Raw genomic sequence first — 15526 nt, 5'->3', positions numbered from 1 at the left:
AGGAACCCTGGAGGCATCGTGCAGGGCTCTGGGCTGTCCAGAGATTTCTCGTGCTGGGTGGACTGCAAATGCAGACGAGCTACTGGCTGGCTGACCAGTGGACGGTTCCTTTGGGCACCTCGGGTTCTGCTTCGCCATCCCGCCCCTGCCAGAGCACTGATAAAGCCAAGTCGCACCTGATGGACTTGGCCGCGTGGTTAGGCGTGGGCCTTGCTGGCTCCACTGCAGAAATGGCCCAGGAGCCCCTCGGGGGACAGCAGACTGCCCTAGGCAAACACTGACAAGGGGGGCGGCGTCCAACCAAGCACTTGAGTGTCAGTGGCGCAGGCCAAAATCCTCCACTGAAAATGACCCTTAAAAATCCCGTGGACTACACAAGATTTGTCTACTCACCTGAACAGCACAGGCCTTCATCAGCAGTCAGCAGAATCTCATTTGGGGTCAGACGTCTGGTAGAGTGGTGAGGACAATGCTGGACACGCCCACATCGCGGGTCAGAGCACCTGGTTTCAAGTTCCAGCTCCAGCTTCCTGCTACTGCACACGTGATGGCTCAGGGATGTGGGTCCCTCCACACATGGGAGACAGAATGAATCCTGGGATCGCAGTGAAGCCTGGCTCGCCCTGGCTGCTGCAGGCATTGGAGGAGTAAACCCACAGGTAGGAGCTCTGTCTCTCTGCCATGCAAATAAAGTAAAAATAAACACAAATGGAAAAAAAAAGGCATCGTCGAGTAACTCTCCAGTCCAGTGCAGTGAGCAGTCGCCTCTCACTGGGTTTGTACACTTAGCTCGAGAACAGCTGAAGGAGTGCAGCAGGGCTTACTCTCCAGGACAGGGCCCAGAGCTTCCTCTGCAGTGACCCCTCCCACAGTCCTCCTCCAGGTCCTCTCTCGGCAGGTCGCCCTGTCTGACCCAGGCAGAGAGAGCAGGACGGGGCCCAGAGCCTTCCTCTGCAGTGACCCCTCCCACAGTCCTCCTCCAGGTCCTCTCTCGGCAGGTCGCTCTGTCTGACCCAGGCAGAGAGAGCAGGACGGGGCCCAGAGCTTCCTCTGCAGTGACCCCTCCCACAATCCTCCTCCAGGTCCTCTCTCGGCAGGTCGCTCTGTCTGACCCAGGCAGAGAGAGCAGGACGGGGCCCAGAGCCTTCCTCTGCAGTGACTCCTCCCACAGTCCTCCTCCAGGTCCTCTCTCGGCAGGTGGCCCTGTCTGACCCAGGCAGAGAGAGCAGGACGGGGCCCAGAGCCTTCCTCGCGGTGACCCCTCCCACAGTCTTCCTCCAGGTCCTCTCTCGGCAGGTCGCCCTGTCTGACCCAGGCAGAGAGAGCAGGACTGGGCCCAGAGCCTTCCTCTGCAGTGACCCCTCCCACAGTCCTCCTCCAGGTCCTCTCTCGGCAGGTCGCCCTGTCTGACCCAGGCAGAGAGAGATGTGAGGGAACTGGTGCCATCTAACGAGGGGTGTACAGAAAAGGATACCTCGTTCTCACCTGCACTGTAGCAGCCATGGCCTGGGCACGCGGGAATCCGGGGCTCTGCGTGGAAGGCAGTATAGCACACTGTTTTAAAAGACCAGATCGGCTCACATCGTCTCAATATGAATCCCAGCTTTTCCACTTAATGCCTCTTATTAATAGTAAACTGAGGGAAAGTGCTGTAGCGCAGCGGGTGAAGCTGCCACCTGCAGTGCCAGCGTGAGGACACTGGTTCACGTCCTGGCTGCTCCACTTCCTATCCAGCTCTCTGCTGTGGCCTGGGAAAGCAGCAGAAAATAGCCCGAGTGCTTGGACCCCTGCACCCATATGGGAGACCCGAAGGAATCTCCTGGCTTCATATTGGCCAATTTAAAAAAGGAGGAAACACCCCAGGACCAATTAATCAAATAATGTCTATTCTTTAAAAAAAAAAAAAGAAAGAAAAGTAAATAGTAAGTTGTTGCCCTCACACACAACGTGTTGCTAGCTGAATCATATAAAGCACATGGGACGGTGGCACCTGGGATAGGCCTGAAACACAGTTCTCAGCCTCACCATCCGAGTGCTGTCCGTGGTGCTGCTAAGCTCACCGTGGTCACAGCAGGGAACAACCCCTGGGCCAGGTGCACGCAGGCCCCGCACAGCTCCTCTGCTGAGTGGGAACAGACCGAGCTGGTCCGGCCAACTGGCCTGTGCCCCGCGCCCGCTCCCCGTCTCCACCTCTGCCAGGAGCATCGTTTTCAATAGCAAGGGCACAGCCTTCCCACACTCTCCAGACCAACAGGACTTCCTGCCTGTGTCTGCCTGTGCGACCTCAGACGAGAAACAGTAGTTCCAGAAGAATCTCAGAAGCCTACCTGAAATCTTCCAGTGTTAAAGAGTTATCTTGTAGGCCGGTGCCGCGGCTCACTAGGCTAATCCTCTGCCTTGCGGCACCGGCACACCCAGTTCTAGTCCCGGTCGGGGCGCCGGATTCTGTCCCAGTTGCCCCTCTTCCAGGCCAGCTCTCTGCTGTGGCCAGGGAGTGCAGTGGAGGATGGCCCAAGTACTTGGGCCCTGCGCCCCATGGGAGACCAGGAGAAGTACCTGGCTCCTGCCATCGGATCAGTGCAGTGCGCTGGCCGCAGCGCACTGGCCGCGGCAGCCATTGGAGGGTGAACCAACGGCAAAGGAAGACCTTTCTCTCTGTCTCTCTCTCTCTCACTGTCCACTCTGCCTGTCAAAAAAAAAAAAAAAAAAAAAAACTTATCTTGTAAGTCCTTCCCAAACAGAAACAGTGGTACTGACCCATCACGAATTGCCTATACTGAAACATTAATAGTGCGGTACTATTACAGAGACTGCAATTCCGTCTACACTGTTTGGTGAGAAACCGAGTAGGCAACAGGACAGACTCAGGCTGTCTTCCCTCGGATCTGCGGTCGGTTTTCCCAGAGTCTGCAGACACTGCGTTCGGGTAGCCAGCACACAGAGCGAGTTCTCGGACGCTACCAGGAACCCAGGGCTCACCCTCAGCAAACAGATTCTCACTGAAGCCACCGGACACGCGGCGGAGAGCAGGAACTCTGCGAACACTTCTCACACGCAGCACTGAAACCCCCGGGAGCTGCGACACACGCAGACCCCCGACGCACTGGGTCACGACCCTGCCACCACAGAGCTTCGAAGATGGACAGTGGAAAAGCTAGGTGTGCTTGGGTGTAAACAACGCCGAAATCTCTACTCGCCCTTTTCATACCATGTATTTTCCATGAACCTGAAGACTCCCTTAGGGGCAAGGACCTCAAATTTTTCGCTGTGCAATTCCTTTCTCTGTTAGTCTGGGCAGGTACCCTGCTATTCCTGAGAAACTTCTCAGGGGACTTTTAAGTACAGAACACTTTGGGAAGGACATGTTGGAAATTTGAAGACTCTGACACGGTCTTGTACAGGGGGGTTCAGTCAGCGGCCGAGTGACCGCTCGCACACAGCGTATCAGGAGCTGGGGAAGCCAGCTCATGTCCACTGCAGGGACCCCGCACGGCACGCACGCTGCCTCACCTGCACTCAGTGCCCTGGTCCTTCTCGCCATTTAGCCTCAGCTCAAAACCCTCTCCTCAGGCCTGCCGACTCCACAGAATCACTCCCACCTCCACAGGTTTTCACTGCGTCTTGCTTCATATTCCTCCCCGGGTCCCTGCTGGAAGAAGAGCACTTCCCTTGCTTCCCGTCGCTTCTCCCACGAGAATATGCAGGGTGAGGGCAAGGAGCTTGTCTAGCTCCCAGTGGCCCCCCAGCACCTGCTGCAGTGCCTGGCCCCAGGTGTGCCATCAACTTGGAAAAATGAATGGACACAGCCTCTCTGGTGCTCCTGTGGCCAGTGAAGGAAAAGCAGAAAATCCTCCAGGCTGGGAAAGAAAACCCAACCGTTAAAAACATTAGCGTGGCACCACGTCAGTATCTAGAATCATGCTTTGTAAATGACCCTGGGACAGCAAGTTCTGCACAGTGGAAGAGCACATATATTTGCATTGATACATTTGATTTCTGAATGTTAAACAGGGAAATTAATAAAAAGATATTATGTATTAGCAAAGTTGAGTGGAGCTAGCAGATTTCATATTCTCTTTCTGCATTTTTCTTTATTGGATAACACACTATGTGCCAGATACTCTGAATACATGATTTTATTCTATCCTCAAAAACCCCTGATCAAAAAGCACTCCTTTATGAAAACAGGATAATCGATTCAGAAGAAGTCAAGTCACAGCCTTAGTCTGTTTTCTCCGGCCACAGCAATGCCCTAGACTGGGTCACTTAGAACGAGAAGAGGGTTACTTACCTCCTGGTGCTAAGTAGCACGCGCACACAGCTCCATCTGGCAAGGGTCTCACCCTGGGTGAGAACCCGGTGCGGGCCCAGTGCGATGAGGAGCAGGCAGCTGCAGCCGAGAAGCGCGAGAGTGGTGAGCAGCCACATGGGCCAGTGGTGGGGCTGCAGCATCAGGCTCTCTGTGAGCCAACCCCGTCTCCAGAGAACCGACATTCACCCCTCCTAACGGCCTTACTGCATGGGCATCCAAGTTGCAATCTAAGTTGTGGCGGGACTACCTGCATCCCAGGGAGAGCAGTTACCTAAGCATGAGGCTCTGAGCTGGCGCCCAGGTCAGTTTGTGCCCAAGTCCTACGTACCATTGCCCTTTGTCACGTAACCACCGGCTTTACCACAGGACATTTCAGTGGAGGCCAGTGGTGCCCAAAATGGTTAAGCTGCTGCATGCCATGCCAGCATCTCCCATTCAGAGTGTCCGCTGGAGTGCTGGCTGCTCCACTTCTGATCCACCTCCGGGAAAAGCAGCACAAGATGGCCCAGGTGCTTGGGCCCCTGCTACCCATGTGGGAAACCCGGACAGAGTTCCAGGTCCCCCCCCCCCCTTCCTCTCTCCCTCTCTCTTCCTCTCTCCCTCTCCCTCCCTCTTGCGCACTCTGCTTTTCCAATAAATAAATAAATCTTTTTAAAAAATTTAGCCTACATTTGAGCCCTGTCTTGCTGCAGGTTCAGTGTTTATGGATTTAGGTACTGAAGTCTAACTACTGGATGAAGTTGTCAGTATAATTTGGAGGTAAATTGTTAAGGACCAAAATCTAAATTCTGAAATGGCCAGCAACTTCCAAAAATATGTCAACAAGTATGGATATGAATTAACCCCAAAGTCCTGTCTGCTTGGTCTGAAACTTACAGAACTAGAATGGCTGGCTTTGGCTGAGTACTAGCATGGTCTACCTTTCTCCACCCCTTCATTTCTCCCTTCATTCCCCTCTTTAAAATGGGTCCCCCGAGGACAGTGTATGGTTGCATGTTGCATCTTGACCCGATATGTCTAAGTTGGCACAGTCACACCGTGAGCAGTTAAAACCCTGTGATAACTGCCGTACTTGTGTTTTCTATGCACTCTTTGCTCTTCGTTCCTGTTTGTTTTCTACCTTTTCCAAGTTTTAACTGAGCATGTGGTAAGATTATTTTCTCTCTTTTCCTAGAATGTCAGTTATACTTTTCTTCTGTTTTATTAGTTCTCTTGGAGTTTGCAGTGTACACCTCATCCAAATCCACTCTGACATCACACCATACCACGCACAGGCAATACGAGTGCTTATCCTAGCAGAATCTTCCTGCCTCTTCTCTCCTTCCTTCATTGCTCTCATTCATTACTTGTCTATAACAACCCCTGAAAACATGGTTGACAGGCTTGTTCTGAACCGACTGTTAAGCTCCACTATCCACCTCTACCACATTTCCTCTCTTTATGCTCACCTTACGTTTCTGACCTGGGTCGTTCTGCTCCCGTGAGAACGGCTGTTTAGGGTGTGTTGAGAGGTAGGTCTGCTGACAACAAACTCCTGCAGCTTTTGTCCGCAGCGGGCTTCACTTCCCCTCAGCTTGAAGGACTTCTCAGGATACAGAGTTCAGGTCCAGGCACTTCAAACATTTCCTCCACTCTGCTCACACCTGCGTGCTTCCTGGGACATCAGCTACAGTGTTTTCCTCCAGTGTTTTCTCTCTGAGTTCTTTCAAGACTTCTCTCTCACTTTCAGCATTCTGGAGGTGATGGACCTTGGTGTTAGACACACACACGCACACACACACACACACACCCCTGCATTACTCATCCTGCTCCTTGTTCTCGGAGCTTCCTAGAGCTGCGGCTTGCTTTCTCCCATTAAGTTTGGGAAATTATCAGTCGCAAGAGCTTCAAATATTGCTTCTATTCCTTTATCTGTTTGCTCCGTGTCTACGCTAAACCTTGTGTAGCTGTCCCACGATTCTGGGATATTCTGCTCTCACGTTTTCCCCCCTTCTGTCTTTCTGCTTTTTAGTTTTCTAGGTTTTACTGACGTGTGCTCAGGTTCAGAGATTCCGTCCTGAGTGGTGGCCGTGCTACTAGGAAGTCCATGAAGGGTGTCTTCATTTCTCTTCAATGTCTGCTCACCAGCGTTTCTGACGTTTCTCTCACCATCTCCAGCTCTCGGCTCCGTCGCACATGGTTCTCAGATGCTGTCCGCTTTTTCATCAGAGCCCTCAGTGTCTTCATCAGAGCTGTTTTACATTCGCCACCTGCTGATTACAAGATTTCTGCCATGTCTGAGTCTGGTCCTCATGCTGCTGTCTCTTTCAAGTATCTTTGTGGGAAGCTGGACCTGAGCTACTGCGTAGAAACACTCTGTTATGAGCCTGTCAGGACCCGGTGTGGAGGGGCAGGGGCAGGAGAAACCCTCTCCAACCCTAGGATTGGGCCCCCACTTCTCGTGGGCTGGGGATTCCACGAGTGCCCTCAGCTTCACCTCCAGCTGGGAGGCAGTGCGACTGGGTGCTCTGCTCGCCTAGGCTGGTGAGGATCCCAGAAACTCCCAGGAGATGAGCCTTTGGCATCGTGCGCTCTCCTGAGTGCCAGCCTGGTGAATAATAAAATGCCCGGCAGAGCAGAATGGTTCCTTGATCACTCCCCTGCTGGAAGAAGCAGGGGACTGTCTTCCCCCAGTTGACACTGTGCAGATCTCACAGAGCTGCAAGAACTCAAAAGGGGGAAGGAACGTTAACTCCACCTTATCCACACGGAGCTGCCGCTGTGCGTCCCATGCAGTCTGAGGTCTTCCTACCCAAGCGCTGGTTCCCCGAGGGGATTCTGTGAGTGACTCTGTGACCGCCTCTCTCAGTCTGGGGAGCCCCAGTTTTTCCTGTGACCAGTTCCTGGCTTTCAGCTTGCTCAGTTGTACTTGTTAGGACAGAGTGTGATTCCAAGTTCCCGACGTGCTAGAATGGAAATCTGATAAACGAACTCAATGCTACAAAACACAATTTGAAAATCTCCAGCTGGGTGAACACAGTGCCTTTTCCTGTGGTTCAAGAAGCTTTCTCCCACGAGGAAGAACCCCAGAACAAGCCAAGGGAAGACACGGACGCTTCGTCTGAGGTGGTCACAGGCAGCAAGTCTCTGAGCCCCAAGACAGCTGTACCCTGAGAAACCCCGAACAATTTCTGTGTTTTAATCAGAAACCTTACAGAGCCTGACGGCGCCAGTCAGACGGTCTCCAAGTCTAGAGGTCATTATCCACAGGCGTAGTAAACACCACGTCGGTTTACCTTGCAATGACGTGGCCTCTTTTCCCGTGAGGAACGGAACACTGAACTACAGAGAGCAGGCTGACAGAGCGGCCTCTCTTACACACACTCCACTTCACACAGTTCAGGAACCAGCAGTCAGCGGTGTGCCGAGTGTCACTCACCTCCACAGCCTCCGTACCCCAAGCTTGGGGAAGGGACTCCACAAGACCCTGTCCTCAGGAAGATGCAGTAGAGCGCCCTCCTCCTGTGCTCTGTGGAGCTGACCATCAGCCAGTGCGACCTGGGGTGCTCCCAGGATCACAGGGTGTCCCACGAAATTCCTGAAATGCAGAGGGCCGGACCCACAGCTAGTTGGAATGAAAGAATAACACAAATGCAAATGAAAATGACTTCAGGGAGAAATACATAAGTTTTAAGACATCCGAGAATGATCTCTTAATAGTGCTCCCTATAAACTGAGGGTTTAATTCTGTTTAAGAATGTAAAGAGGCACTTCTGTTCATGAGATGATTATGCACATTACATTAAATTTTAAAATATAGTTCATTCAGAAAACAAATTTAAGTTTTAATTTTGTTACAAAAAGCCATTAAGTAGCTGAGTTTTATTACTATTCCTTAATTTGGGGAAGTGAGAAAAACCTTAAGCAAAAAAAATAACCTTCTAAATATGAAAAAGAAAATCATATATTCTGAAGGTAAATATCTATCTGATCTCTGATGCCCCTATTCTTTCTCCTCATGTTATTACTGGGTTAACTATAGCAAGGCACAGTCTCACCTGTCTCTCCAGTCCATTCCTGTTTCTGATCACAATTTGTGCTGGCCAGCGATCCCATGGTCCAGCGTGTTCAGCCCATCAAGGACACGTAGTCAAGTGGCCCTGTGCGAATCAGAGCAAAAACACAGCAACAAAAACCCACAAGCTTGCAGCACCTCTCGTAGTGAGACAGACACTGCTCCTTCAATGGGAGGCAACCCCGTGGAAATCTGTGCAGCCTATAGGTATTCCAAGTCTGACCTCCACAGGTGCCACAAAAATTCACCCTAGAAAATAAACTGGATTGCTAAAAAAAATCTCCACACATTGTCTACGCCACACAAATGCTATTAAGGGACTGGTGGTTCAGGTACTGTTTTGGGGGCCTGCAGGGTGCAGCAGGTTAAGCTGCCACCTGTGACACCAGCACCCGTGAGTGCCGAGTCCCAGCTGCCTCCCTGCTGATGGCCTGGGAGAGCAGCAGAGGACGGCCCAAGTGCTTGGGCCCCTGCACCCACAGGGGAGACCTGGAGGGGGTTCCTGGCTCCTGGCTTCAGCCTAGACCAGCTCGGGTCACTGCAGCCATCTGGGGAATGAAACAGCAGATGAAGACTGAGCGCTCCCTCTCTCTCTGTGTTTCAAATACAAACATACACACATGCAAGCAGACGTCTATGGAAAGCATACATGCATGCACACCCTCCCCCATGTGCATCTCCACTTAGGCTTCTGCTCCCAAAAGGTTCTGAATGACTGCCCGATCTTGGTTGCTGCTGTTTCACAAACCATCTGAAACGTAACGGCTTAACCCAGCAAAGACTTACTTGGGTCACATGGCCCGTTTTTCTTCTACATGGCACCTTCTCGGTCAACTTGCTTGCCCAGGCTTATGCATGGCAACTGAGCAGGAGTCTAAGAAAGCAGGCAAAAACACGCACGGCTCTGGAGGCCTGGCGCGAACTGGAACAACTCCACTGCTGTATTTTCAAGGCAGTCAAGTCGTCACCCCACTCAAATGCGAGATGCACACGCAGGTTCTACCTCTTGAGGCACGAAGCCTGACCTCTTCCTCCAGGAGTGGAGACAGAGGGGGAGGAGAATCCCGGCCCGTCTCTCATCTACAGCGCTGCCTTTGGTTTCTGTTCCTCTTATCCAGCGCTTCAACAGTGAGGCCTCTGAGCAGTTCCTACATGCAGCGATGTGTCTGGAAGGGGAACGCCAAGAAAGGCCCCGCGAGCATCCCAGCACAAAGGACTCATCTCCACTGCGTGGCTACAAGCACTGCAGTCTTGTCATTCTGCTGTACTGTACTTGGCAGCTCCCACTGGACCCTGAGTTTTGAGAGGCTTCTCCTGTTTTCCTCGAATGTGTGGCTGTTGCATCCGCAGTGCCTGCACTCAGTAGGTATTTCATCAGTGCTGTTCACTGACAAACAGTGAAATGAACACAGGAACGGCTCCTCTCGTAAAAACTCGTTGATGAGGAGGCTGTCTCAACTCATCTGTATTTTGTAGTTTCTAGACATCTGCACATGGCAGGTCCTCTACAGATCAGCTCAGTTTTATAGAACTTAGAGGATAACAATCCTGGCAAACATTTCTCATGTTTTCCTCGTCAAGCAGGATCCTTTTCTATTTTAATTTTTAAAATTTTTTTAAAAGTATTTATTTATTTGAAAGACAGAGTTTGAGAGAGATAAGAGACACAGAGAAGACCTCCAACTGCTGATTCACTCCCCGAATGGCTGCAACAGCCAAGGCTGGGCCATTTCAAAGCCAGGAGCTAGGAGCTTCCTCCAGGTCTCCCTCAGGGGTGCAGGGGCCCAAGCACTTGAGTCTTCCTCCACTGCTCTTCCAGGCCACGAGCAGGGAGCTGGATCAGAAGTAGGGCAGCTGAGACTCAAATTAGCACCCTTTTGGACGCCAGCAATGCAGATGGCAGCTTGACCTGCTGTTAACCTCCAGCACTGGCCCCAGCTGCATTCTTTTTGTTTATTTATTTTCACTTACTTGAAAGGCCAGAAAGAGAGAGAGAGATCCTCCATCTACAGATTCACTCCCCAGGTGCCCACAACAGCCAGGGCTGGGCCCTGCTGAAGCCTGGAGCCAAGAACTCCACCTGCGTCTCTCACATAAGTGGCAGGGGCCCAGTCATCACCTGCTGCTTCCCAGGAATATCACCAGGAAGCTGGATCAGAAGCAGAGTATCCAGGCCTCAAACCAGCACTCAACAAGAGATTCAGGCATCCCAAGTAGCAGCTTAAGCCACTGCACCACAACACCCACCTCGATTTCTCAGTATGTTCTAACTGCACACTGAGGAACACATGGAGCCATGCTGGTCAAAGGTGCAATTGGTCTATAACTGAACAGCAGTGGGCAAATATCCAGTTATCCAGAAGCCTATAAAGAAATGGCTGTAAGCACCAGTCTCGTTACACTGCAGATAAAAAGCAAAATCCAGCCTTTCAGCTGGAAATAGAAGCTACAGGGATTCCACAAGACCACTGTCACCTCAACATCGCAGTCGCCAGCAGCACTGCAACGATGGGTCTCCAGCTGCGTCGGGCTTCATCCGCAATCTGCAGTCAACACTCTGCTTTCAGGTCTTATACGTATGGATCAACCAGAAATACTTCTTCATCTCCTGATTTTTCAGATACACTCAGTATGTTTCATTTTTTTATTTTTATTTTTGACAGGCAGAGTGGACACTGTGAGAGAGAGACAGAGAGAAAGGTCTTCCTTTGCCGTTGGTTCACCCTCCAATGGCTGCCGCAGCCAGCGTGCTGTGGCCGGCGCACCGCGCTGATCCGAAGGCAGGAGCCAGGTGCTTCTCCTGGTCTCCCATGGGGTGCAGGGCCCAAGCACTTGGACCATCCTCCACTGCACTCCCTGGCCACAGCAGAGAGCTGGCCTGGAAGAGGGGCAACTGGGACAGAATCCGGCGCCCCGACCGGGACTAGAACTGGGTGTGCAGGCGCCACAAGGCGGAGGATTAGCCTAGTGAGCCGCGGCGCCGGCATATGTTTCAATATACTGAAAATATACAGCAAATCTGGTGGTGAAATTCAGAAAAGACTCCCCTGCTGAACTATATACTAAAATATCTCATCTCCCTCGGTGCTGAACAAATAAATCATTACTTAGGGACGCTGTGAGATAACTTGGGAACTTCCACTCACTAATTTGAGAGAGACACTTTCTGTAAAGTCAAATGAATGTATTTCCAAGTCAAAGTGGTTCAAGGAAGTAAGGACCCTTGAATCAGATTCCATTAAATATGATGTATGTTCTCATTATGAGATATATTAAGGACGGAACTGACTGATAACAGACATGATAACCTATCAGTGTAACCAGAGTACAACAGGAGGAGGATATGGTCGCACTCTTCCTGTTTTGACTCTTCCCATATTCTTACCGCTCTTTGGGGCTACCTGGTCAGTCTCTCTGTTGCTGTGCATTTACCTTCTACCACAGAGAACATCCTGGTAAAAATCCTCAAAATGACAGATGGGAGGCAAAAAAAGGTTCACATACAACACGTTTGGTGACTTAAGAAGCTAAGGACCAAGGGCGATACCAACACACAACAAAAAAAACACTCTCGGTAAGAGCATGTGATGTCCCCTTCACAGAACAGAAACGTGCACTCACGTATCACCCACCCTTAAAGGTCCAGTTCAACACTGAAATGCAACATCAGAAAAGAATTGTAACGCCTCAATTTTTAAAACTATAGGACCACTTCTACGGCCTTGGTTATTTTCTGTGTAGGTCTTCTAAGTCAGAGTTTTATATGCATAGTTAATCATGGTTTTAATGCCACGTTATTGCCACGGCCCTCCCAAAATGTGCAACAAGATTGAATCAGCAACACACAAAACAGGGCAAGCCGGGTATCAACTGGGGAAAGCAATGGCTGAACCGCAAATCAAATATGACAGTCCTTCAAATAGGTCTTGGAAAACTGGTGCAAAAAATGGTGAATTCCATGCATAATTTTTTAATAATATACACTTTGCACAAACTTCTTATGGTATCCTTATATATGGTGTGGAAAATATTAAGGTCAACCACTAGAAACCTGTGATAAAACCAGGTAATATATAGTCATTAGGAACATCACCTGGGAGTCAGACCTTTGATGTGAAGCAGATCTCCACTTAACTGTTAATTCATTAATTTCAATTCAATTTCCTTATCTGTAACACGGGGAGAATAATCCTCATCAGGACCTGTAGGATGAAAGCAGGAAGGACATGTAAGTCACTGCACTGTCTTTCACAAAGGACGACCGAGTATTCACTCTGTAGTTCACACTCTTGCAGAGTCCAGTGGCCCTTGACCTGTGGAACATAACAGACACCTCAGTGTTTTTTATAGTTCGCATCCACACCAGGCCAGGAGGCCAAAGCTGGGCTCGGGAGTAAACACCCAGACCGGCGAGGACAGGCAGCAGGTGCCAGAGTTACGATCAAGAGCCAGAGGCAGCAAGTGACAAAGAGTGAACAAAGCAGAACGAGCCAGAAATCTGCAGGGCAAACGGAAGAGGGTCTACCCCACTGCCAGAATGGGGCCGTCTTAGGAGAGTTCTGGGTTTTACTCCCATTCCCTAAACATCACAAACCAGATGTACTGAGTGTCTTCTGTGTAGAAAGCCCTACTGTGGGCCCTGTACATTAAACAACAAAAAACACAGTTCATAAAGGTTCTGGCTCTCCACAGTGAACACAGCAGCAAAGAAACCACGACTCGTGACAGATGAGTGCCGGCGTTACCTGTGCTGTGTCACCAGCCATCTCAAAACTTGTAGCTGCGTAAACAAACCTTGACCACGCATACGAGATGTGAGCAGGGCCGGCTATCTCTGTGCAGCACAGGCTGGGACACCTTGAAGGCGGCTGCTGGTCCACTCACTCCTCTGGTGCACAGACGGCTCGAGAAGCTGGGCTCCTGAGGCACCACCTCTCCATCTCTCTCTGGTCTCTCCACGAGGCACCTCCAGCAAGGGGCTTCCCAGATCAACAGAGCACGCCAGCCACCAGCGGACACCACGCCACGTTCCATGCCGTAGCCTTGCAAGTGATGACCATTACTTCTGTCTCACAGTCTGTCAGAACCAAGTCCCTAAGCCTTGTCCATATCAGGCAATTAGACTGCACCTTTTGTACAAAGAGTGCCAAAGAAATCTCAGCCGGCGCCGCGGCTCACTAGGCTAATCCTCCACCTTGCGGCACCAGCACTCCAGGTTCTAGTCCCGGTCGGGGCACTGGATTCTGTCCCAGTTGCCCCTCTTCCAGGCCAGCTCTCTGCTGTGGCCAGGGAGTGCAGTGGAGGATGGCCCAAGTGCTTGGGCCCTGCACCCCATGGGAGACCAGGAGAAGCACCTGGCTCCTAGCTCCTGCCATCGGATCAGCGCCGTGCGCCTGCCGCAGCGGCCACTGGAGGGTGAACCAACGGCAAAGGAAGACCTTTCTCTCTGTCTCTCTCTCTCACTGTCCACTCTGTCAAAAAAAAAAAAAAAAAAAATCCCAAGCAGCCCCACCACAGATTATCTATATTCCTCCCACGTGGAAAATACACTTTTCACTTGGCTGAACAACCACGCCCCTGCCAAAGTCTTACCTGTTTTGGCCCCAAAGTCCATGACCTCATCAGTGTGGGTGAGACCCCTCAGAGACCACTTATCAAGTAGAGCCCGAGAAGCGCAGCTTTTCTCAATCGAAAGACCTGGTGAATGAAAAGCCTAGTTCTATGTCCTCTACACACCAGGAGGCGACGGCGGAAGAGGTGGACACAACCACGACACTTTCCCACTGACAGTGGGGAGGAGGTGGAGGGGAGGCGGCAGAGAAAGAAGCAGACACAAGTCAACGATCTTCCACTCAATCCACACACACAGTTGTTTCCAGCTCAGCCTGCTGTCTGCGAACACAGCAGGTACCTGCACTGGTCACAGCCCTACCCTGAGCTCAAGATTCTGCTGCACGTCACCCTCTTCCATCAAAACGTGCTGATGCTTGCAGCAGGGTGGTTTCAAATCCTGGTTTCTGCCGGTAGCACCTCAGGAGACCAAAGGCCTCTTCCACCTTGCACTGTCTCTGTCCCTTGTGGACCAAGCTAGCTGTGTTTCTGCAGGTGCACAGGTTTACCTCGTTAGATAAAATCTACACCCACAAAATTCACCATAGTAAGCCTTTCTCTAACTCTGGCTTCCTACAAGATTGTGATAGGAAAGCAACCTTGATTAAGCCCTACTGTTTAACAGGGACAAACACAGTGCATGTCCATTCAGATCCTTTAAGGTACTCTTACCTGTGTGAGACACCACCTCAAATCTTTATTTCTTATATCATTTTATTTTTTGTATTACTTACTGCTTACTTTGTATTTTCCATGAATACAAGGAATTGTTTTTAAAGTAAGGCACATACAAAATTTCCTGTGCAAGTTCTGTATTTTTTTTAAAAAAAAGATTTATTTTTATTTATTTAGAAGGCAGTTACAGAGAGGCAGAGGCAAAGACAGAGTTCTTCCAACAGCTGCTTCACTCCTCAAATGGCCGCAACAGCCAGAGCTGGGCCTATCTGAAGCCAGGAGCCTGGAGCTTCTTCCGGGTCTCCCAAGCAGATAAAGGGGCCCAAAGACTTGGGCCATCTTCTGCTGAGTTCCCAGGCCATAGCAGAGAGCTGGATCAGAACAGAAGCAGCCGGGACTTGGACTGGTGCCCATGTGGGATGCAAGTACTGCAGGCAGCAGCTTTACCTGCTACGCCGCGGCATTCTTTTACAATTCCCGAGGCAGGCACTGAGGCACAGCAGGCTGACCCACCACCTGGGAAGCCTGCATCCCATATCAGAGAGCCTGGTTTGAATGCTGGCTACTGCACAGTTCTGATCTAGCTTCCTGCTAATGTATGCAGGAGGCAGTAGATCATGGCCCAAGTAATTGTTTGCATTCCTGACAGCCACGTGGTAGACCCAGATGGGGTTCCTGGTTTCAGCCTGGCCCACACATAGCTGACGTGGGTGCCTGGGGAATAAACCAGCGAAGACACTCCTCTCTGACTCTCCCTGTCACTGCCTTTCAAATAAACCTTAAAAAAAATCCATTAAGGACGGGCAGTCAGCCTACAGGTTAAGATGCCACATCCCACCCGGGGGTACCAGGTTACACACTTGAGCCCTGGCTAA

The sequence above is a fragment of the Oryctolagus cuniculus genome, chromosome 9 (genome assembly GCF_051225735.1).
Source record: "Oryctolagus cuniculus isolate XC-2025 breed Fujian yellow rabbit chromosome 9, ASM5122573v1, whole genome shotgun sequence".
Taxonomy (NCBI): Eukaryota; Metazoa; Chordata; class Mammalia; order Lagomorpha; family Leporidae; genus Oryctolagus; species Oryctolagus cuniculus.
Note: the sequence above shows the minus strand (reverse complement) of the source record.